The 24,405-nt window shown below is 34.5% G+C and overlaps 1 long non-coding RNA gene across 2 annotated transcripts; it reads left to right on the top strand.

The window, feature by feature from the left end:
• Positions 1-24,073, top strand: LOC131401148 (uncharacterized). 2 transcript variants are annotated; one of them, XR_009217578.1, is made up of 3 exons: positions 1-152; positions 10,028-10,063; positions 20,470-24,073. It is a non-coding gene; the product is annotated as an uncharacterized LOC131401148 (long non-coding RNA). The 2 variants fall into 2 exon arrangements; XR_009217579.1 differs by lacking the exon at positions 1-152 and adding an exon at positions 2,563-2,665.
• Positions 24,074-24,405: the final 332 nt, after the last annotated feature.

The following is a 24,405-nucleotide window of genomic DNA, read 5'->3' on the forward strand; positions in this document are numbered from 1 at the left end:
GGTGGGGCAGGCCTGGGCTAGCAGGCCCCAGGGAGAACTCCAATGGCGTCTGTGTCAGCTCGCCCACACCAGGCCACAACAATAGCCGCCGCCACTGTCCCAGTCCCTGGAAAGGTCTCACCTCTCACCCTGATGTACTCAGGGCTTATTAGGTGAGTCTCTTTTCACCAAAGCACTGTGCACCTTTCTTTCTGGTGATTTTAGGTTGCTTTCTGAAAGGGGTGAGTTTGCGCATGGGCCCTTTAAGAGCCGGTTTTAATTTCTTTGTGAACCAGCTTTTCTGGGGGTACTCCCCAATGTTTTAGTAGCAGGCAAAGTCAGATATTATGCCACTCGTCTCGATTGTGCTGGGTCCCCAAAATGCCCACAGCGGGGGCACTCCCTGGCTCAGGGCCCCACTCCTCCAGGGAGGGCTGCGTACCTTTGGGCCGCTCCCGGGCGGCTGTGAGGCGCTGAGGCTTGTGAAGGCGGCATTTTTCCTCTCCGCAAGGGAGTTTCTGCCTCTTCTACCTCAGTTAGGATTGTCTGTTGTTGCAGGAGTTCCTCTTATCCAGTTTTCAGTTCTGTCTCAGGGGTAATTCTTCCACGAGTAGTTGTAAATTGGCTGTGTCCGCGGGAGGAGGTGAGTTCAGAGTCTGCCTACGCTGCCATCTTGACTTCTTTTCCGCTGAGTTTTTCATTGAGATTGTGTTGAGTCTGTTCATCAAGTTGGGAAAAATTGATGTCTTGATAATATTTAATCTTCCCATTCATGAACAGGGAATATGTCTCCATTTATTTAATTGTTCTTTGCTTTTTGTCATTCGAGTTTTGTGGTTTTCCTCATATAGATCTTGTACATATTTTGTTGAATTTATACCTAAGTATTTCATTTTGGGCGGTGTGAATGTAAATAGTATCGTGTTTTTAACTTTAAATTCCACTTGTTTATTGCTGGTATATAGGAACCTCGTTGACTTTTGTATATTAATCTTGTGTCCTGCAGCCTGGTATGATTGCTTATTATTTCTAGTTTTTTGGGGTTTTTTTGGTCACTTCTTTAGGATTTTCTACATAGACGATCATGTCACTTGCAGACAGCTTTATTTCTTCCTTCCCAATCTGTATTCCTTTTATTTCCTTTTCTTGTCTTTTTGCATTAGCTAAGAGGTCCACTACAGTGTTGAAGAGGAGTGGTGAGGGGCAACATCCTTGCCTTCTTGATCTTTGTGGGAATTCTTTTAGTTTCTCACTATTAACTATGATGTTAGCTGTAGGTTTTTTGTAGATGCTCCTCATCAAGTTGAGAAAGTTTCCCTATATTCCTAGTTTGCTGAGAGTTTTTATCATGAATGGATGTTGGGTTTTGTCAGATGCTTTTTCATGTGTCTATTGATATGATGGTGTGATTTTTCTTCTTTAGCTATTGATGCAATGTTTTACATTCATTGATTTTTCTAATGTAGAACTAGCCTTGCATACTTGGGATAAACTCCACTTTGTCATGGTGTATAATTCTTTTCTTAGGTTATTGGATTCAGTTTGCTAATTTGTTGAGGATTTGTACATCTAATGAGAGATATTGATGTGTAGTTTTCTTTTCTTGTAATGTGTTTGATTTTGTTATTAGGGTAATGTTGGCCTCATAGAATGAGGAAGTATTCCCTCTGCTTCTGTCTTCTCAAAGAGACTGTAGAGAATTGGTATAATATCTTCTTAAGTATGTGGTAGAACTCACCAGTGAACCCCGTCTGGGCCTGGTGCTTTCTGTTTTGGAAGGTTAATTGTTGATTCTATTTCTTTAATAGATATAGGCCTAATGAGATTGTTTTTTCTTGTGTGAATTTTGGCAGATTGTTTCTTTCAAGGAATTGGTCCATTTCATCTGGATTATCAAAATTGTCAGCGTAGTTACTCATAGTATTCCTTTACTATCTTTTTTTTTTTGTGTGAGGAAGATCAGCCCTGTGCTAACATCTGCCAATCCTCCTCCTTTTTTGCTGAGGAAGACTGGCCCTGGGCTAACATCCGTGCCCATCTTTCCTCCACTTTATATGGGACGCCGCCACAGCATGGCTTGCCAAGTGGTGCGTCGGTGCACGCCCAAGATCCGAACCGGCGAGCCCCGGGCCACTGCAGTGGAGTGCGCGCACTTAACTGCTTGCACCACCGGGCCGGGCCAGTATTGATTTCTTAATTTGATTTTTGGATTGTTCATTGCTAGTATATAGAAAAATAATTTATTATTATATATGGATTTTCTGTCCTGTAGTCAACTCTCAGCTGACAGAGGAAGGAAATATACACATGCATACTAATCCATATGTGTACACATATCTACAAATATTTTTATATTTACCCCTCTGTATTTATGTTAAGCTAAAGATGAATTCATATTGATGTTTCCAAATCTAATCCATTATCACATAATTCTATTCATCTCGCTTTGTTTATAATCTTGTACTTCTGCAGGGAGCAACCTGGCTCGTCACATTTGCTGTCCATTTACTTAATTGTTCAATTCCATTATATGTCAGAAGTTTCCAAAAGACCTTTACCCGTGTGGGAAACAACCTTATCCACTGGTGTATAGTGTTTATGTATAGCTCCTTTTGCCTTTAGTCTTACAGAATCCATTTGTTAATGGTGAGAGTCTGGACACTTTCCTCCTAGGATCTGAGGCAAGGTAAGGATGTTCTTTCTCACCACTCCTACTCAAAATCATACTGGAAGTCTTAATGCAATAATACAAGAAAAAGAAATAAAAATGTTGATTAGAAAGGAAGAAATAAAACTATTTTTCTTTGCATATTATAAGATTATCTATGTAGGGAATTTCATAGCCTCTCCAAAGACCTAGAAGTAATAAGCAAGGATAAGAAGGTGCAAGATACATGGTGAATATACAAAAGTCAATTGTTTTCTTGTGTGCCAGCAATGAACAATTGGAATTTGTAATAAATAATATGATTTCCAATTGCACCAAAAAAAAATGAAATACTTAGGTATACATCTCACAAACATGTACAGAATCTGTTGATGGAAATTTAGAAAACACTTAGGAAAGAGATCAAAGAAGATCTAAATAAATAGAGATTTTGTGTTCATAGACTAGGAGACTCAATATTGTTAAAATGTCAGTTTTTCCCACCTTGATCTATAGATTCAATGTAAATTCCATCAAAATTCCACCAAGATATTTTGTAGATATTGACAAGCTGATTCTGAACTTTATATGGCAAGGCAAATTATCTATAACAAGTAACATAGTAGTGCAGAAGAAGCACAAAATTGGAGGACTCACACTGCCTGGTTTCAAGACTTAGTATAAAACTACAGTTCTGAAGACAGTGTGCTACTGGTAAAAGGATAGACAAAGACACTAATAGAACAGATTAGAGAGCTCAGAAATAGACCCATACAAGTATAGTGAACTGTTCTTTGACAAAGACAGAAAGGCTGTTTAATGATGAAAGGATAGTCTTTTCAACAAGTGGTGCTGGAACAATTGTATGTCACAGGTAAAGTGAACCTACTTAAAGAACTTAAACCTTTCACAAAAATTAACTCAAAATGGATCATAGACCTAAATATAAAATGGAAAACTGTAAGACTTCTAAAAGTAAATACAGGAGAATATGTGACCTTGGGTTTGGTGATGAGTTTTAGATACAATATCAAAAGTATAATCCATGAAAGAAAAATTGATAAGTAGGACTTTATTAAAATTAAAAATGTTTGCTCTGAAAAACACTGTCAAGAGAATGAAAAGACGAAGCACACATTAGGAGAAAATTTTGTCCATATCTGATAAAGGACTTTATCTAATATATAAAGATCTTTTAAAACTCAACAATAAGAAAACAACCCAATTGAAAATTGGGCAAAAGATCTGAACATACACCTCACCAGCGAAGATACAAGATGGCAAATGAGCAAATGAAAAGATGCTCACTTGCAATTAGAGAAATTCAATTAAAAAGAAAAAACAAATGGTATATCCCTATGCCTATATTAGAATCATTAAAATTATTGAAAACCTGAAAATACTGGGCTGGCCCAGTGTCATAGTGGTTAAGTTCGCGCACTCCACTTTGGTGGCCCAGGGTTTGCGGGTTCAGATCCCAGGCGCCGACGTATGTACCGCTTATCAAACCATGCTGTGGCAAGGCATCCCACATATAAAGGAGAGGAAGATGGTCATGGATATTAGCCCAGGGCCAATGTTCCTCAGCAAAAAGAGGAGGATTGGCAACGGATGTTATCTCAGGGCTAATCTTCCCCACCAAAAAAACCCCAAAAAACAAACAAAAAGCCCTGAAAATACCAATTGCTGGCTAGGATGTATAGCAATAGGAACTCTCATTTTTAGTGTATTTTTTAGTTTGTTTTAAAATACTTGCTCAAGAGGTTATAATATGCATATTAACATTAAACCATCTACTTCAGATTAATACTGGCTCATGTCCAGTATTCTATGGAATCTTCCTATATTGCTTTCTTCATTTTCTCTCCTTTGTGCTATTGTCATACAAATTAGGCCTTTTTATGTGTTACAGCCCAGTAGTACTGTTTTCTAATTGTTTTATACTTAGGTCTTTTATGCAGTTCTCTTTTAAATCATTTAAGAAGAAAAGAGTAAAAAAATATGTATATTCTGTCATTTATATTTACCTAGGTAATTAGCTTTTCTGGCCCTGTTTATTTCTTTATGTAGATTTGAGTTAAAGTCATTTCTTTTCATCCTGAAGGAATTTTTTTTTTCTTTTAAGGCAGGTCTACTAGCAATGAATTCTCTTAGTTCTTTTTTGTGAGTCTTAATTTTTCCTCATTGAAAGATAGTTTTTCTGAATATGAGATTCTTGGTTGTCATTTTTTTTTTTCTTTTAGCACTTTTACCATGCACTGCCTCTGGTCTCCATTGTTTCTCATGAGAAATTACCTGTAAAGGTTCTTGGGGGTCACTTATATGTGAGGTGTTGTTTTTCTCTTGCTGCTTTCATCATTTTCTCTTTGCTGAAAACAACAGAACATTAATGAAATAAGTCAAAGATCTAGATGAGTAGAGATAAATACTGTGTTCATGAATTAAAAGATTCAGTAAGACTTTCAAATCTCCCCAATTTCATCTACAGGTTCAGTGTCATCCCAATCAAAATCTCAGCAACCCCTTTTTGTAGATAGTGTTCTAAAATTTATATAAAAATGCAAAGGAACCAGAAAAACCAAACAATTTGAAAAAGTAAAAATAAAAGTTTGAAATCTCACACTACCTGATTTCTAGGCTTATGATAAAGATGGAGTAATCAATACTATGAGATATTTGGGAAAGGAGAAACAAAGATCAGTGGAACAGAGTACGGAGTCCAGAAATAGAACCACACAAACCTAGATGATTATTTTCAACACAGATGCAAAAACCACTCAATGTAGAAAAGATAATCTCTTTAACAAGAGGTGCTGAAACAATTGGAGTGACACATACAAAAAAATGTGAAGAGGTACCTCACTTGTTATAAAAATAAATTAAAGTGAATCATAGAGAAACTATATGACATCTAGAAGGAAACAGGCGAAAACATCTGCATTTTTAGAAGTAGCACTGAAGGCAGAATATTAATGCCAGTTGATAAATTTGTTTCCTAAATGAATATGGGCAGTTTTTTTTTTTTTAACAAACTTTGTTTTTTAGTGCAGTTCTAGGTTCATAGCAAAATTGAGAGGAAAGTACACAGATTTCCCATATACCCCCTCCCCCCACAATCCATTGCTTCCCCTATTATCAACAACCTCCACCAGAGTGGTACATTTGTTACAACTGATGAACCTACATTGACATTGACACATCATCATCCAGAGTCCATAGTTTACATTAGGGTTCACTCTTGCTGTTGTGCATTCTGTGGGTTTCAACAAATGTATAATGACGTGTCCATCATTAAAGTATCATGCAGAGTCTCTGCCCTAAAAATCCTCTGTACTCCACCTATTTATCCTCACCCCCAAACTCTGGCAACCACTGATCTTTTTACTATCTCCATAGTTCTGTTGTGAATGTTTTTTTTTCCCTCTATGTTGTTTGCATCTTAGTTTGGATAGTTTCTGTTGACCTATGTTCGAGTTCCTTGGTTCTTTATTTATGTTGAGTCTACTTATGAGTCCATTAAAGGCGTTCTTCATTTCTGTTAATGTGTTTTCAATTTCTAACATTTTCATTTGATTCTTTCTTATAGTTTTCTCCTCTCTTCTGGTATTACCTATATGTGATCTTGCCTGTTGTCTACATTTTTAACATATTATCTTAGTTATTTTAAATTCTGCTATTTTCCACATCTTATATCTGAATCTGGTTTTGAAGATTGCATTTTTTCAGTCTTCTTTTGTCCCTTTGTTTTTGTATACATTATAATTTTTGTTGGAAGTCAGACATTATATAAGATACTAGATACTGAAGTAAATATTTTTATTCTTTGAGAAAAGCACACCTTTCCTTTGTCTAGGCTATTAATGTAGAATTTTGTGTCAAACTAGTCAGTATTGGGTTGGTTTTGAAGCTTGTTACTATTGTTTCCCTCAGTGTACCTGAGACTTTGGACCATGTAATGATACTTTGTTTTTGTGTCCCTACTTGGCTTTGGGTTTTCCCCTTTGTACTGCCCCCCCAGAGAGGGTCTGTCTCCTTCAGCTTTCTCTTGTGTATTATGCTAATTTTACTTCCTGCTTGTTAGCGTGTGGTTGTGGGTAGGAAGTGGAGGACATTCTCTAATGTTTCTGATTAAGACTGTCTTAAGCAGGCACTGTGAATCTGGGTCTTGGGTATCGTCTTCACAAATCTTCTTGCACCTTCAAATGCAATGCTATTCTTAGCATGTATTCCAGTTCCTCCTGCAGGGCTAAAGCTTTGTTTTTTCTCCCCTTACCTAGATGTAGTTGGTTTCAACAAGTAGGTATCCCCACATTGTGCACTTAGGCTTTTATTCCTTAGGGGAGATAGGCCTGGTATTAATTTTGGTCTGCCCTCTATTTCTCTAACTGAAGCATAAGGCTACAGGTTCTAATGATTTTCTTTTTAGATTAAGAACTTTTTTGTTAAGCGAGAGAGGAGAGACGCATCTGGGCAGAATTTCAGCTATAGTTGCTGCTCTCCTCCCCCAGATAGCACCAAGAGAATCTTTCTCTGTTATCTTCCCTCTGGCCACCTGTTGGTAAAGGCTGCAGGTGAGTGCAACCTGACCTCTGTTTTTGAAACCCTGAGGGGGCTTCTCATTCTCATGTTAACCCCCACTTGGCCTTCAACAGTTTATTATAATTTTTAGTTTAATCTTCCTACCTGATTTTATATGACTTTTTGTGCTATTTCTTCCAGTAATCAAATGCTCAAATTCTTTTTCCTTGCAGACATCTTCCTTTCTTTAAATTTCTATATAATTTTTTGCCCCATGACTTCAGTCTAGTCTAGGGTCAATTAATTTGCAGTTGTCAAGCCTTTTTCTTCTCTTAAGGAATGTAGTGATACTGTTTTTACATGTTTGAGCTTTGTTGTCTTTGTTATGTTTGTTTCTCTATTTTTCATTTTTTTCTTTTGCATTATTGGAACATTTTTTAGTATTCCGTTTTAATGTTATTTTAAACTTTTTGGTTACATCTCTTAAATTTGTTTTGTTGTTATTGTTGCTGTAGAGATTACAATATACATACCTAATAGTCATCTAACAGTTTATATAGATTTAATTAATGTTTTACCACTTCAAGTAAAACAGAAGCCTTACATTCATATAGCTCTCTTTATAGTCCCCCGTGGATTTTTTTTTTCGAGAGTTCAGATTTTATTTTAGGACTTTTGTCATTTTCTAGAATGTATACACCATTGAACCCCTAATGTATTTTTTCCCCTAAATATTGAAGACACCCAAATATTTTTCTGTGTTGTTCGTGACACACAGTTCTGACTTAATCGCAAAGATTGATAGTATATTGTCATTCTTCTGTCTTTATTTATGCGAGTTAAAAGGCAAATAACCTATTGCTCTGCCTGGTTTCTGGTCAGCCACATACCAGAGTTCCATTTTTAAGTCATGGCAGAAGTGGCTTTATTTAGCCACTTTATGCAAATCCTGATTTAGTTTTTACCAGTATCATGTCAGAGAAGTCATCTCGGATCCATCCCCCATTGATTTTTTAATAGTTGCCATGTGTTTTACATTTATATGTTTTGAAAGCCCACCAGCCTGTGTTATGATTTCTGCTTTCAAGAATCATACATATTTTAAAGAACTTAAGAGGAGAAAAATAGTCTTTTATTTTTACCAGTTCCGTTCTTCATTCATTTTTGAAGATCTTGTCTTCCCCTGGATATAGTTTACCTTCAGACTAAAGAACTCTTATCATTTCATCTCAACTCTCCTTAAGATGAATTGTCTTTATTTTCCTTCATCTAAGGATGTGTTCATTTCACCTTGATTCCTGAAGGACATTTTCACTGGATAAAGAGAAAGTGTTTGTTGATGGTTTTTCTTCTGTCAGCACTTTAAAGATGTTTTTCTACTATCTCTGTTCTGCATGGTTTCTGATGAGAAATTGCTTGAATCATTGTTTCCCCATATGAAATGTGTTGTTTTTTGTAGCTTTCAAATTTTTTTCTTTATTTTTGGCTTTTCGCAGTTTGTGATATTTATGGGTGTGTTTTTCTTTTGGTTTATCTTGTTTGGGTTTGCTGAGGTGGTTGAATTTGTGGATTTATCTTTCATCAGATTTGGGAAGTTTTCAGCTGATATTCCTACAAACATTTTTTTCTGCACATTTTTTTTCTCATTCTGGCACTCTGATGACTTGTATGCTAGACATTTTGATATTACCTCATAAGGTCCTGAGTCTCTGTTTTGTATGAACCTCTTTTTGGTTGTTTTGTTGCTCAGATTGGGTAATTTCTATTGATCTGTCTTCAAATTCAATGATTCTTTTTTCCTGTCTCCATTCTACTATTGAGATCTCAAGTAAGTTTTTTTAATTATAGATGTTGTATTTTTTTTAGTTAAAAATTTTCAATTTGGTTCTTCTTAAGCATTATTGAGGTATAATATACCATAAAAATTATCTGTTGTATATCTACAATTCATTTATTTTTAGGAAATTTGTATAGTTTGCAGCCATCACCACTGTTAACCTACAAAAACAGAAACCAGTTTAAGAGGCAAAGTGTTTATTTGGGATCAAAGAATCGCATTTCAGGGAGCACAGATTCAGGTAGAAACCTAAATAATGTCCTGATTACAGGAGAAGGGCTCAGGGTTTTTTAATGGGAAAAAGAGAGGAAGATGAGGTAAGTTGTACTAAAGAAGAGTTCATTGGTGCTAGATGAGGTAAGGCTAGGTTTGTACTTCACAGATTGGCTTGAGATTCGATCGTCAGGCAAAAGGCTAAACTTGTACATCATTGATTGGTTAGCGATTCAGTCATCAGCAAAGTCCATTTTCATCAGTCCTTACAAACAGGATATTCTTGTCCTTAGTGAATTCTTGGAATGTTGGCAGTTTGATCTAGTTTGGAAGATAAGGAAAACAAGATGTGCAAGGCAATTCCTCTGAAATGGCTGCTCCGGTTTTATTTTAATATGGCTCCATTCATGTCATCTTTCATACCACAATCCAGTTTTAGGACATTTCATTAATTCCAAAAATTCCCTCATGCCCATTTATAGTCAGTCCTGTTCCCATCCCCCGTCCCAGGCTACTGCTGGTCTCTGTCTAACAATTAGCCCTTTTTGGTTATTTCATATAAATGAAATCATATAATATTTATTATATTGAGTTTGGCCTCCTTCACTTATTAAAATATTTTTGAGGTTTATCCTTGTAGCATGTATCAGTATTTTATTCCTTTTTTAGAGCTGAATATTAAATTTTATAGATATACCACATTTTTGTTTCTCTATTCAGCACTTGACATAAAGTTGAATTGTTTCCCTTTATTTTCTTTTGTCTATTATTAATAAATGTTGTTACAAACATTGATGTGCATGTTCTTATATGTTTTCATTTCTCTTGTGTAGATTCTTTGGAGTGGAATAGCTGGGTCATGGGATGGGGTAAGTATTTGTTGAGATTTTAAAGAAAGTGCCAAACTGTTTTTCAAAGTGACTGTACTATTTTACATTCCCACCTGCAGCATGTGAGAGTTCATATTTCTCTACATATTTATCGTCACTTGTTATTGCCTGTCTTTTTGATGGTAGCCATTTTAGTTTGTGTGAAGTGGTATTTCATTATGGTTTTATTTTGCATTTCTTTAAACTCTAACGAGATTGAGCATCTTTTCATTTGCTTATTGCTCATTCGTATATATTTGGTGGAATATTATTTAAATCTTTTCTCCATTTCTATTTTTTCTTACTGCATTGTAAGAGTTTTATATATATATATATATATATATATATATATATGAGACACAAATACTTTGTCAGAAATATGATTTACGCATATTTTCTCCCACTATGTGGCTTGTCTTTTCATTTTCTATAGTGTCTATCTGAAGCGCTAAAATTTTTAATTTTGATGAAGTCCAATCTATCAGTTACTTTCTGTATCTAATTTTTCATCAGTGTGTTACACTGTTTTGATTACTGTAGCTTTGAAGTAAGTTTTAAAATCTGGTAATAAAAGACCTACTACTTGGTTGTTTTTCAAAACTGTTTTGGGTATTCTGCATCCCTTGCATTTAGGATCAGCTTGCCATTTTCTGCAAAAAAAGCCTACTGGGATTTTGATATGGATTGCACTGACTATAGATCAGTTTGGAGAGAGTTGTCTTCATAATAATATTGCATTTTCTAGTTCATGAACATAGATTTCCATATATTTCTATTTATACATCTACTTCAGTTCTCTCAGGGAATGTTTTGTAGTTTTTAATGTATAAATCTTTCTTTTGTTTTGTTAAATTTATTCTTAAATGTTTTATTCTTTTGATGCTATTCAGAATGAAGTTCTCTTAATTTCATTTTTGGATAGTTTATTGCTGGTATGAAAATACAGTTGATTTGGGGGCTTTAAATCTCGTATCCTATTACTTCCTAAACTTCTTTGTTAGATGTAGTAGTTTTATTACGGAATTTTTTCTACATATAGGATCATTTCACCTACAAATAAGGACAATTTTAATTTCTTTTCTAATCTCATTTAGAAAAGTTTTTTTTTTTCCTTATTTACTGCCTAGAACTCTCAGTACAATGTTGAATAAAAGTCGTGGGAATGGGCATCCTTGTCTTATTCCCTTCAGTAGAAAGCATTCAGTCTTTCACCATTAAGCATGATAGTACCTATAGGTTTTTGTTTTGTAGATTTCCTTTATTAGGTTAAATCAGTTTCTTTTCATTCTTAGTTTTTTGAGAGTTTTAGTCTTGAATGGGCTTTGAATTTAGTCAAGTGCTATTTTTGTGTTAGTTAAGATGATTCTGTGGTTTTTCTTTTTGAATTCAATATATTGAACTACAATGATTGTGTTTTAAATTTTGAAACAGGCCTGCATTTTTGGGATAAACTCTATTTTATCAGGATATATTACCCTATTTATATATTGTTAAATTAGATTTACTAAAGTTTTGTGAAGAATTGTTAGATTTATGGGGCCAGCTCAGTGGCGTAGTGTGTAAGTTTGCGTGCTCTGCTTTGGTGGCCCAGGGTTTGCGGGTTTGGATCCCGGGCACGGACTTACACACTGCTCATCAAGCCATGCTGTGGTGGCATCCCACATACAAAATAGAGGAAGATTGGCACAGATGTTAGCTCAGGGACGATCTTCCTCAAGCAAAAAGAGGAAGATTGGCAACAGATGTTAGCTCAGGGCCAGTCTTCCTTACCAAAAAAAAAAAAATTGTTACATTTACTTTCATAGGGGAGATTAGTTTGTAGTTTTCTTGTGATGTCTTTGTGAGGTTTTAGTATCAGAGTGATTGTGGCCTAATGCATTAAAAAGAGTTAGAAAATAATACCTCTTCAGTTTTCTGGAATAACGTTTGTAGAATCCATATTATTTCATCCTTGTATGTTTGGTAGAATTCCAGTGAATCCATCTTGGCCTATTGTTTTCTTTTTTGGAAGATTTTTAACCTTTAATCCAATGTCTTTAATTGATATTAGAGGTGTTCAGGTTTTATATATATATATATATTTTTTTTTTTTTTTCGGTGAGCTTTGAAAGTTTATATCTTTTAAGGAATTTATACATTTCATCTTAGTCATTGAGTTTATTGTCATAAAGTTGTTCATAAAACTCTTATTATTTTTTTATGTCCATAAAATTTCTCATGATGTCTCCTTTGTCATTTGTGATAATACTGTCTCGCTTTCTCGCTCTCTTTCCTGATCAGCCTGACTAGAGGTTTATCAGTTTTATTAATCTTCTCACAGATCCACATTTTGATTTTGTTGAGTTTCTTTATTATTTTATGTTATCAATTTATTGATTTTTGGTCTGATTTTAATTTTATTTTTTCTGCTTACTTTTAGTTTTATTTGCTCTTTTTCTAGTTTCTGAAGGTCAGGTCACTGAGTCAAGACTTTTCTTTTTCATATAGGCATTTTATGCTGTTTTCTCCTATGTGAAAATCATTTAGCTGACATCCCAGAAATACTGATATATTGTTTTCATTTTCATTTTATTCAAAATAGTTTCTAATTTCCATGTTGCTTTCTTCTTTTATCCATAAGTGTGCTGTTTAGTTTGCATATATTTGGGGAATATTCCAGAGATCTTTTTCTGATTATTATCTACTTTAATTCTCTTGTAGTCAAAGAATATACTTTGTATGATTTACATTCTTTTAAATTTACTTAAGATTGTTTTATGGCCTTGATTATGATATATCTTAATACATGTTCAGTGAATGCTTAAAAAAAATGTTTTCTGTTGTTGTTGGCTGAAGTGTTGTATAAACATCAGCCAGGTCAGATTATTTGATTGAGTTGTTCAAGTCTTCTGTATCCTTACTGATTTTCCGTCCACTTTTTCTGTCAATTATGGAGAGAAAGGTATTGAAATCTTTCAATGTAATTGCTAATTAGTCTATTTCTCCTTGAAGTTCTATCAATTTTTGCTTAAGTTATTTTGAAACTGCATAAACTTTTGACATTGTCTTTCTTAAGCTTTGTCGTTATGAAATGACCTTCATCCATGGCAATATTCTTTTTCAGAAATCTTTGCCCAAAAGGCCCTTGGTCTCTAGCAAATTAAGCCATGACAAAAAAAAAAAAGGGAAAAATTGAAAATATGATCCAAATGATTGTTGATAATACACTTGTTCAGGCTTTAAGAGTTGCATGAAGTAGGAATTGATGAAAATGTGAGGACTTGAAAATTTTTAATATCTCTGAAAATTCACTTTTTCACTTGTGAAAATAGCAGCCTCCAACTAAAACAGAAACTTTTGAATCCTTTTAAAAGATAGGTTTTAAGTATATAAAGTTTAAAAATGAAAACTTGTATGTTAAAATATAGCAAAAACAGAATTTGGAAGAAAACTAATTTGCATTGCACACCAAAAATAAAGGGTTTACTACCTGTGCTGTTACAGGGAGTTAGTAAGAAAAATAGTAGACAAATGGGTGAGAGATATGAATAGATAATTCCAGGAAAATGTGTACCCAAATCAATAATAAATATAGAAAAGATACTGAAGGAAATGCAAATTACACTATTAGTGCAATATCCTTTCTCATCTAATAGAGTGGGATAAAATTAAATAGACAGCTGTTGGCAGTGATGGGTGAAGGGTACATTTATATGTTGTTTGTGGAAACTGAATTGTCAGTCTCTTTTTTGGATAGATAGGGCCTTGACCTCATGCAGAAAGCCCTGCCCTAAGCTCCTCTTTTTTCTAGAGACCATGTTTCTTGCTAAGGCTTCACAGCAGTGGCTTTGAGTTCTGTCTTTGTTTTGGTACCTGAGGAATTTCTTCTCTTCTTTTTGATTTTTCTCATGTATTTTTATTAGTGTGTTCTATTTTATCCAACATTTCTACATTGAGTTGGGTCAGGGGAGGTTTTCCATAGCACTCAAGTTCACCATAGTGACTGGAATTCACCCGAAGATTTGTCACCAAATCACTCAAAAAAAAACAAGTTGCCTTTGAAGTATTAAGGAGACAGGCAGAAATGATTAAATATAAAATAACTCATGGAATTAGCATCCATGAGCCCTTCTTTTTTTTTTTTTTTTGTGAGGAAGATCGGCCCTGAGCTAGCACCTGCCAATCCTCCTCTTTTTGCTGAGGAAGATTGACCCTGGGCTAACATCCATGCCCATCTCCCTCCACTTTATATGGGACGCTGCCACAGCGTGGCTTGACAAGCGGTGCATTGGTGCGCGCCCGGGATCCGAACCGGTGAACCCTGGGCTGCTGCAGTGGAGCGTGTGCACTTAACCGCTTGCGCCACCGGGCCGCCCCATGAGCCCTTCTTGAAAAAGGTATTTGACAGTGAAATGTAGTCAACCCAAGAAGTAAATAAAAATAAAGAACCCAGGATAGAGAAACTGTGATAAAAGGGCTAGAGCTAAGCACTGAATCTATGTCAGTGTTGAACTAGAGGAAAACTGAGGGAGTTAAGGTTACACAACAAAATGTGTTATAAGTGCTGACAAAGTAGAAATACATGAGCTGCAGAAATTTGTAGTTTTGTGAGGAGATGTAGGAGTAATTATCCTCCTTCTTCTAATGTCTTTCTTCATTGTAAGGTGTTAATACTTACTCTAAAGTTAACATGTGGTAAAAATATATATAATGTTTGCACATTAATTATTTTTCATCAGAAAAACATTTTAGGCTATCCTTTTGGAAATTATATTTCTTGTGAAATAACTTCTGGACTTCAGTAATTTCTTCACTGTTCTTTTTCTTCTGTTTCAATCAAGTAAAATAAAATTGAATCACTTAAAATAAAAGCTCATATAATCCTGTTTTAAAACATTGAGATATAATTCACATACATTAAAATGCATCACAGGTGTTCCATTTGACAAAATAGAATACATTTCCATCACTCCTGAAAGTTTCCTTGTGCTCTTTTCCAATCACTTCCCCTCTCCCTAGCAGCTACTTTGTGATATAATCCTAGGTTAATGAAATTCTTTGTAATTATGCTTTTAATCAGTCTACGTTTTTCTTTCTAAATTATATGCAGAGAGATATCCAAAAGGTGTTCATTAAATGTCAAGACTGTTTTTTAATGGTAGTGTTTTTAGTAATTTATTGCTTTTTTATTTGTCCTTTTCTGAATTGCATGATTTTAAAAAATTATCATTAGGGCCGGCCCTGTGGCTGAGTGGTTAAAGTTCTGCATGCTCTGCTTCGGTGGCCCAGGTTCGTGGGTTTGCATCCTGGGTGTGGACCTACTCCACTCATCAGCCATCCCACATACAAAATGGAGGAAGATTGGCATGGATGTTGGCTTGGGGCTGATCTTCCTCAAGCAAAAAAAAAAAAACAGGAAGATTGGCAACAGATGTTAGCTCAGGGTGAATCTTCTTCACCAAAGAAAAAAAAATAGCATTCTTCTTTTTTTTTCTTTTTGTAAAATATCATTATTTCTTTACAAAAGAATTTTTAAAAAGGAAAGTCTTCAAAGCAAGACTACCTTCCATCTTAGGAAAGGTATGAACTGGAAAAAGATCAAGCTTAGAAATAAAAGGGGTAGGAGGTTAAGAAACACCTCCTACCCCTTTTGGTGCTTGTCATTTTGACATGATGGTCTCCATCCGAGAAATGGAATCGGGAAAACTACAAAAAAATGAGGTGCTTTGCTATTTTCATGGAATTAGTACTTTTTTGTTTTGTTTGGTTATATGTAAAACATTGTAAGTTTCTGGAACTATCAAATTATAACATTTAAGTATTTTTCAAAGCTGAATACAAATCATTCTATTTTTTATATTAATATATAGTGTTTTCTGTGTGTATATGTTGAGTGAATTTTCCCCTTAAAAAGTCTTTATTTACATCTTAGAATTGTCTGGTTTTATTCATTTATTTATTCTACATTTTTACTGAGTGCTGCCTCATTATAAGTCCTAATATGGGTAGGCACTGAAATTGTAATTTGAGTAATGAGTTTGCAATATGATGTGAGGGGGGAGTAGAGGATCAAAAAATAGAGAGGGCAAATAGAAAACAAATAAATAGGAGACCTACGCAATCATATCAATAATTACATTAAATGTTGACAGACTAAACATCAATTAAAAGGCAGAGGTTATCAGAATGGATAAGAAAAGCAAGATACAATTTTATGATGTCAATAGGAGATTTACTTAAAATAAAGACTCAGGCTGGAGAGGTGCTATTAGTATCAGATAAATAAGACTACAAATCAGACTATTATAAGAAGTAAAGAGGGATGTTTCATAATGCTGAGAGTCAGTTCCTCAGGAAGCCATAGATCATAAATGTATATGACTGATAACAGAGGTTAAACATACATAAAGCAAAAGATGATAAAATTAAGAGGAAAAAGAAATAATTCCACTATTATAGTTGGAGATTTTCCTCACCCTACTGTCAGCAATTGATAGGATATCTAGACAAAAAAATCCATAAAGACGTAGATGATCTGATGAATACTATCAACCACCTTGATATAATTGATAATTATTGAACACTGCATCCCTAAATTGCCAAATCACATTATTATCAATTATACATCATATGTTCACCTGCATAGTCCACATGGTGGGCCATGAAATATGTTGTGATAAATTTAAGATGATTGAAATCAATGTATATTCTCTGACCACAACAAAATAAAATAAAATCAATCAAAATAAGATACCTAGAAATACCCCAAAAATGTGGAAATTAGCTAATCTATGAGTCTAAGGGAAATCACCAGGGGAATTGGAAAATATTGAGATGTGAATGATATTGATAATACAACATGTCAAAATTGATGCGATGTAGCTAAACCAGTGCTTAGAGGGGAAATTATAATGCTTTTATTATTAATGGTTTTATTTATTAAATGCTTTTATTATTAAGGAAGAAAAGTCTAAATATCAGTAAGCTAAGCTCCACTTTGGGAAGTTAGAAAAGGAAGAACAAAGTGAACCTATAATAATTAGAAATAAGGAAATAATCAAGAGCAGAAATCAGTGATATAGAAAACAAGCAGATAATAGAGAAACTTAACAAAGCCAAAATATCATTCTTTGGAAAGATCTACAACAATGATAAACTCCTAGCTTCAATGATGAACAAAATGACAATGTGATGTGTTATAATAGTAAAGGAATATACTCATTGCTGTGGAAACAGAACACAGAGAAGGGCTCATTCTGAATGGAATTTTCAAAGGTGATTTCAAAGAGTTGGTCATATTTGTGTTTGGCTTTCAAGAATTAGTCTAAATTATTTTTCGTATATATTGGGGAAAAGGGTATCCTAACTAAAGGGAAAGTAAGAGCAAAGGCATGTTTTTTTGCAAGTTTATGGCATATTTAGAATGATATATTGTTTGTATATGTAACCATAAGAGTTATGCGAGGTGGAGAGCAATAAAGTAGTTTGGAGTTAGAATGTACAGAACCTAGAATGCCTTCTTTAGTAATTTGTACTTCATACTGTGGAAAATAAAAAGCCATCTAAAGTTTTTAAATACAATTTTTTCCTATTTTTTGATCATGGTTGATTTTTAATTTTTTCTTTATGCTTTTCTGTATTTTTCTATTTCTGTACTTCTAATAAATACAGATTAAAAAAAATTTTTATTGAGGTCATAATAGTTTATAACATCATGAAATTTCAGTTGTATATTATTATTTGTCAGTCACCATATAGATGCGCTCCTTCACCTGTTGTGCCCACCCCCCACCCCCTTGCCCCTGGTACCACTGAACTGTTCTCTTTGTCCGTGTGTTAGTTTAATCTTCCACAAATGAGTGAAATCATACGGTGTTTGTCTTTCTCTGTCTGGCTTATTTTGCTTTACATAATACCCTCAAGGTCCTTCCATGTTGTTGCGAAGCCTTTCTCCATTCTATAATTGTATCTTCCTTCTGTGCACAGTGAGGAAACTGGCTCCCACCAACATCAAAAACATTTACTCAATTATGCAATCTTATAGTATATCTAAAATAGTTTCATAATTGCTTTACTCAAAAACCAGTAAACAAATCTACTAAAAACAGTTAAGGATTTGTATGCACTTCTCCTGCTTTTTGCCCCGACACCTGTGTCCCCCTTCCCAAGACTGAGGGTATATTGTCAAATGCTGTGTTTATAAGATACTTGAATCCATCCTTCCTTCTTTCCTTTCCTCTCCTCTCCTCTCTCCCCTCCCCTCCCTTTCCTTCTGCCTCCTCCCCATTTTTTTTTTCCTGAGGAAGATTTGCCCTGAGCTAACATCTGTCGCCGATCTTCCTCTTTTTGTATGTGAGTTGCCGCCATAGCGTGGCCAATGACAGACGAGTGGTATAGGTCAGCACCCGGGTACCAAACCCAGGCCACTGAAGTGGAGCATGACAAACTTAACCACTAGGCCACTGGGTTGGCCCTCTCTTCCCTTTTCCCATTCCATTCGCCTTCCTTTACTTCCTTACATGTGGTATAAACTCAGAATATAACTAGGTTCATTTGTTTAGTTTTAGTTTCCTTCTATCACATTCCTATTGATATAATTTTAATTTTTGAGTATTTAGAATAGTAATGTACTTTAGAAGGTTAGAAGTGTAGAAAAAGGTACACGCAGAGAAGTGTCACTCTCTCCTGTATCCTTTCTACCTCATTTGCCTCTCCATCCCTTATGGATAACCAATTTCATTGTTCTCTGGTTTGTTCTTCCAACACAGATATATGTTTCCTTATTTTTCCTTCTTACACAATATGTAGTATGTTAGCATATTGCATTTTGATTTTTCCTTTTAATACTATTTCTTGGAAACCACTCCATATCAGTTTATAATATTCCTTTATTATCCTTTCAATGTATGAAGCATCTGTAGTGATGTTTCTTTTAATTCCTGATATTAGAAATTTGTCTTTCTTTCTTTATCAATCTGGTTTATCAGTTTTAAAATTTGTTTTATTTAGTTACTCTATTTTTTTTTTTATTTCAGTGATTTCTGCTCTTATCTTTATAATTTCCTTCTGCTGACTTTGAGTTTAATTCATCTTCCTTTTCTACTTTCATAAGGTAGAAGCTTAGACCAAGTGTTGGCAAACTTTGTTAAAGGGCAACATAAATATTTTAGCTTTATGGGCTATATGGTCTCTCACAATTCATCAATGCTGCCATTGTAGCAAAAGTCAGCCATAGATAATTCTTAAGGGAATGAATATAGGTATGTTCCAATAAAACATTATTTATAATGACAGCGCAGGCCTGGATGCTGTGGTTCAGTGATTCCTGGCTTAGATCATTGATTTAAACCTTCTTTTCTAACATAGGCAGTTCAAGTTACAAATTTCTCTATTTAGCTGCATCCTACAGATTTTTTTATGTTATATTTTCATTATTTTTCAGTTCAAAATGTCATCTAGTTTCTCTTATAATTTTTTTCACTGACTCAATGATTATTTAAAGATATGTTGTTTAATTTCCAAGTATCTGGGGTTTTTCTGGTTATCGTATTGTTTTTGTTTAATTTAATTATATTATGGTTAAGGAACATATTCTTTATGACCTCAGTGTTTTTTGTTGTATTAGGACTGTGTTATGCTCCAGAATATTGTCCATCCTAGTAAACCTACCTTGTACAATTGAAAATAATCTGTATTATGCCATTTTTGGTCTAGTGTCTAAAAATATCAGTTGAATCTAGTTGATTGATAATGTTCTTCATACCTTCTGTGCATTTATGTGTTCCCAAATTTTTTTTTAGTTCTATCAGTTGCTAGGAGATGGGCTTAAAATGACCAACCATGACTGTGGAATTGCCTGTTTCCCCCTTTAATTTTGTCAGTCTTTAGCTCATGTATTTTGATACTCTGTTATTGAATGGATATATATTTATGATTGTTGTCTTGTTGAATGAATCCTTTTATCATTGTGAGTCCTTGATTTCTAGTAATATGTTTTGTTTTGAAAACTGTTTTATCTGCTATTAATATAAACATTGTAGTCTTATTATGCTTATTGTTTCTTTGTGATATCTTTTCCCATCTATTTACTTTCAATTTATTTGTGTCTTTATATTTAAAGTTCATCTCTTGTACTTCACACTTAGTTTATCTTAGTTTTTTAAGTCTCTGCCTTTGATCAATGCATTTATTCCATTAGCATTTAATGTAATTGCTATGCCTTGGCTGGAGTCTGCCATTTTACTTTTGGCTTTCTGTTTGTTTCTTCTGTTATTAGTTCCTCTGTTCTTCCTTTCCCGCTTTTCTGGGAGCAATTGAATATTTTTATAATTCTATTTTAGTTTTCCTATTTGTGATTTAGCTATTATTTTTTTACATTAATTTTCTAATGGTTTTCCTGTGGGTTACAATGTTCATTCTTGACTTAGGAAGAACCAAGAAAATGTGACACATTCTCTAGAGAAAAGAGAATTAATTCCAACTTGAAGGTGAACCAAACGTTGTAACTAGAAGATGAGACTTTTAAAGTGGGAATTTGAACTATTCTCAGTGAAGTAAAGCATATTTTCAGTGCATGAAAGTCTCAACAAAAAAATGGAAACTCTCAACAAGAAAGTCCAAATCATGAAAAGGAAATGAATGGAAATTCTAGAAAGGAACAATAGAATTTCTGAAGTGAAAAGTTCACTGAAAGGACTTAGCTTCTGTATGATGTACAGACATGACCGAGGAAAGAGTAAGTGAACTTGAAGCCAGATCAATAGAAATTATTCTAGGTGAAGGAAATAGTAAACAAAGATTGGGAAGAACTGAATAGAGCCTCAGAGACCTGTTAGATCACATCAAACAGTTGAACTTTTGTGTGACTGGGATATCAGAAGTGATAACAGAGAGAAATGGGGAAAAACTTTTTGAAGTAATGGCTGAAAAGTTCTCAGACTCAATGAAATATAAAAATTTGTTGATACAGAATGCTAAACATGAAGCATTATAAAAGCAAAGAAGCCTACCTTGGGCACATTATAGTTAAAGTGTTTAGAACTGAAGACAAAGTATAAATCTTCAGTAACCGAAAAATGATGTATACGTGGGCACAATGATCCTACTAATTTCTGACTTCTCATCAGAAACCATTCCAGCCAGAAATGCATGGAACACCTTTAAATTGTCAGAAAACAAACAAATAAACCTGTCCATATTGAATGTATATCCAGTGAAAATATTTAAAAATGAAGATGAAATAAAGGCATTCTCACTAAAAGAAAACTAAGAATATTTGTTACAAACGAATCTGTATTACAATACATGATAAAGGAAGTTCTTCATACTGAAGTAAATGAAATTTCATGGAGACTTGGATCCTCAGAAAAGAATGAAGGACATTAGAGCTGGTAAATATCTGGGTAAATACACTTTTTTTGTCTTTTCTCTCTTAACAGCTTTATAAAACAAATGCCGCATTAAAGATTAAAATTGTAATGAGGTCTATAACATATTCTCGTTAGTGCCATTGAGTCAATTACAACTCCTAATGACCCTGTGTACAGCAGAGTGGAACTCTGCCCTGTTTTTGTGCACCATCCTCTCATCTAGCGCTATATCAGACAAAGCTTCACTGCTATTCACAGGGTTTTCATGGCCAGTTTTTTTGGAAATGGGTGGCTAGGTCCTTCTTCCTAGTCTGTTTGAGTTCAGAAGCTTCACTGAAACCTGTCTACCATGGGTGACCCTGCTGGTATTTGAAATATCTGGCATAACTTTCAGCATCACAACAACACATTGCTGCCACAGTATGGCAACCGACAGGCAGGTGGTGTGGTTCCCTGACTGGGAGACGAACCCAGGGCCACAGCAGTGAGAGCACCAAATTTTAACCACTAAACCACCAGGGCTGGCTATCTATAATATTATGTACAAAAATAGTAACATAAAGGACAGAGGGCTATGACCTTATAAGACTGCAAGATGTTATGAACCAATACATTGTTAACTGCAAATGGACTGTGATGTACTAGACTTTTACATGTAGTCGGATCTAGTTCTGGACTTTTCTGTTTTTTCTATTGACCTGTTTATTCGGGTGCCAGTACCACACTCTTAATTATATAGGCTTTATAGTATATTATATTTTATCAGGCTAGTCCATTCATGGAGCTCTTCTTTTTTTTTTCTTCAGTGTTTTCCTAGAAATTTGTATAGGTTCATTTTTCCATTTGAACTTTAGAGTCAACTTGTGTACCTCAACAAAACTCATTGGGATTTTTTTGTATTTTATTAAATTTATAAGTTTATGTTTATAAAATTTATAAATGATGTGTTGAAGTTTTTGAGACATCCTAATCCAAGAACAGGGGATGTCTTTTCTTTCATTTAAGGCTCTTTTTGAATTTTTCCTGTGTATTTTATAGTTATATTCTATATATTTTAAACATTTTTTTGTGCTGCTTATTCATAATATTTTAGGTTTTTTGTGTTGCTATTGTATTTGAGGTTTTATCATTATGTCCTGTAACACAAGGGTCAGAAAACTTTTTATAACGACCAGATAGTGAATATTTTAAGCTTTTTGGTCTCTGTCACACTACTTAACTTTGCCATTGTAGCACAAAAGTCACCTTAGACAGCAAATAAATGAATGAGTATAACTATTTTCCATTAAAACTTCATTTATAAAAACAGGCACCAGGACTTCTGTTTCAGACAGGGTGATACAAACATATTTCTCCCTGTTCTTCCCCTCTTAAGTACAATGTAATCCTTGGAAAGCTGGAGGCATCACAATCCCTGACTTGAAAATATACTGCAAAGCTATAGTAAAACAACATGGTACTGGCACAAAAACAGACACTCAGATCAACAGAACAGAATTAAAAGCCCAGAAATAAAACCACCCATCTACTGACAGCCAATCTTCGATAGAGGTGCCAAGAACATACAATGGCGAAAAGAAAGTCTCTTCAATAAATGATGTTGGGAAAACTGGACAGCCACATGCAAAAAATGAAATTCGACCATTATCTTACACTATACACAAACATTAACTGAAAATGGATTAAAGACTTGAAGGTAAGACCTGAAACCATAAAACTCCTAGAAGAAAATATAGGCAGTACACACTTTGACATTGGTCTTAGCAGCATCTTCTTGAATACCATGTCTCCTCAGGCAAGGGAAACAAAAGAAAAAATAAACAAATGGGACTACATCAGACTAAAAAGCTTCTACAAGGCAAAGGAAACCATGAACAAAACAAAAAGACAACCCACCAACTGAGAGAAAATATTTGTAAATCATATCCAACATGGGGTTAATTTCCAAAATATGTAAAAAACTCATACAACTCAACAACAAAAAAAGAACAACCCGATCAAAAAATGGGCAGAGGATATGAACAGACATTTTTCCAAAGAAGATATGCAGATGGCCAACAGGCACATGAAAAGATGTTTAACATCACTAATTATTAGGGAAATGCAAATCAAAACTACAATGAGATATCACCTTACATCTGTCAGAATGGCTATAGTTAACAAGACAAAAAATAACAAGTGTTGGAGAGGATGTGGAGAAAAGGGAACCCTCATTCACTACTGGTGGGAAAGCAAACTGGTGCATCCACTATGGAAAACAGTATAGAGATTTCTCAAAAAATTAGAAATAGAAATACCATATGACCCAGCTATCGTACTACTGGGTATTTACCCAAAGAACATGAAATCAATAATACAAAGAGATTTATGCACCCTTATGTTCATTGCATCATTATTCACAATAGCCAAGATATGGAAGCAACCCAAGTGCCCACCAACTGATGATTGGATAAAGAAGATGTGGTATATATATATGATGGAATACTACTCAGCCATAAAAAATGACGAAATCATCCCATTGGCAACAACTTGGATATACCTTGAGGGTATTATGTTAAGTGAAATAAGCCAGACAGAGAAAGATAAGCACTATATGATTTCACTCATATGTGGAAGATAAACACATGGATTAAGAGAGCAGATTACTGGTTACCAGAGGGGAAGGGGGTGGGGGTGTGAGTGAAAGGGGTAAAGGGGCACATATGTATGGTAATGGATAAAAACTAAACTCTTGGTGGTGAGCATGATGCAGTCTACACAGAAACTGATATGTAATGATGTACACCTGAAATTACACAATGTTATAAACCAATATGACCTTAATAAAGTAATTTTAAAAAATAAAGGTGAATTGAATCTGAGTGCAATTAAAAAAAATAAAGAAAACGAAAAAGTGTATAATCCTTAGAAATAACTTGAGGCAACCCAAGGAGAACTCTGAAAAGTGGAAAGAGGAGCTCTATTGATGCGTTGGTAAGGTGTGCAGAGAAGAGT

This window comes from Diceros bicornis, chromosome X (genome assembly GCF_020826845.1).
Source record: "Diceros bicornis minor isolate mBicDic1 chromosome X, mDicBic1.mat.cur, whole genome shotgun sequence".
Classification (NCBI taxonomy): domain Eukaryota; kingdom Metazoa; phylum Chordata; class Mammalia; order Perissodactyla; family Rhinocerotidae; genus Diceros; species Diceros bicornis.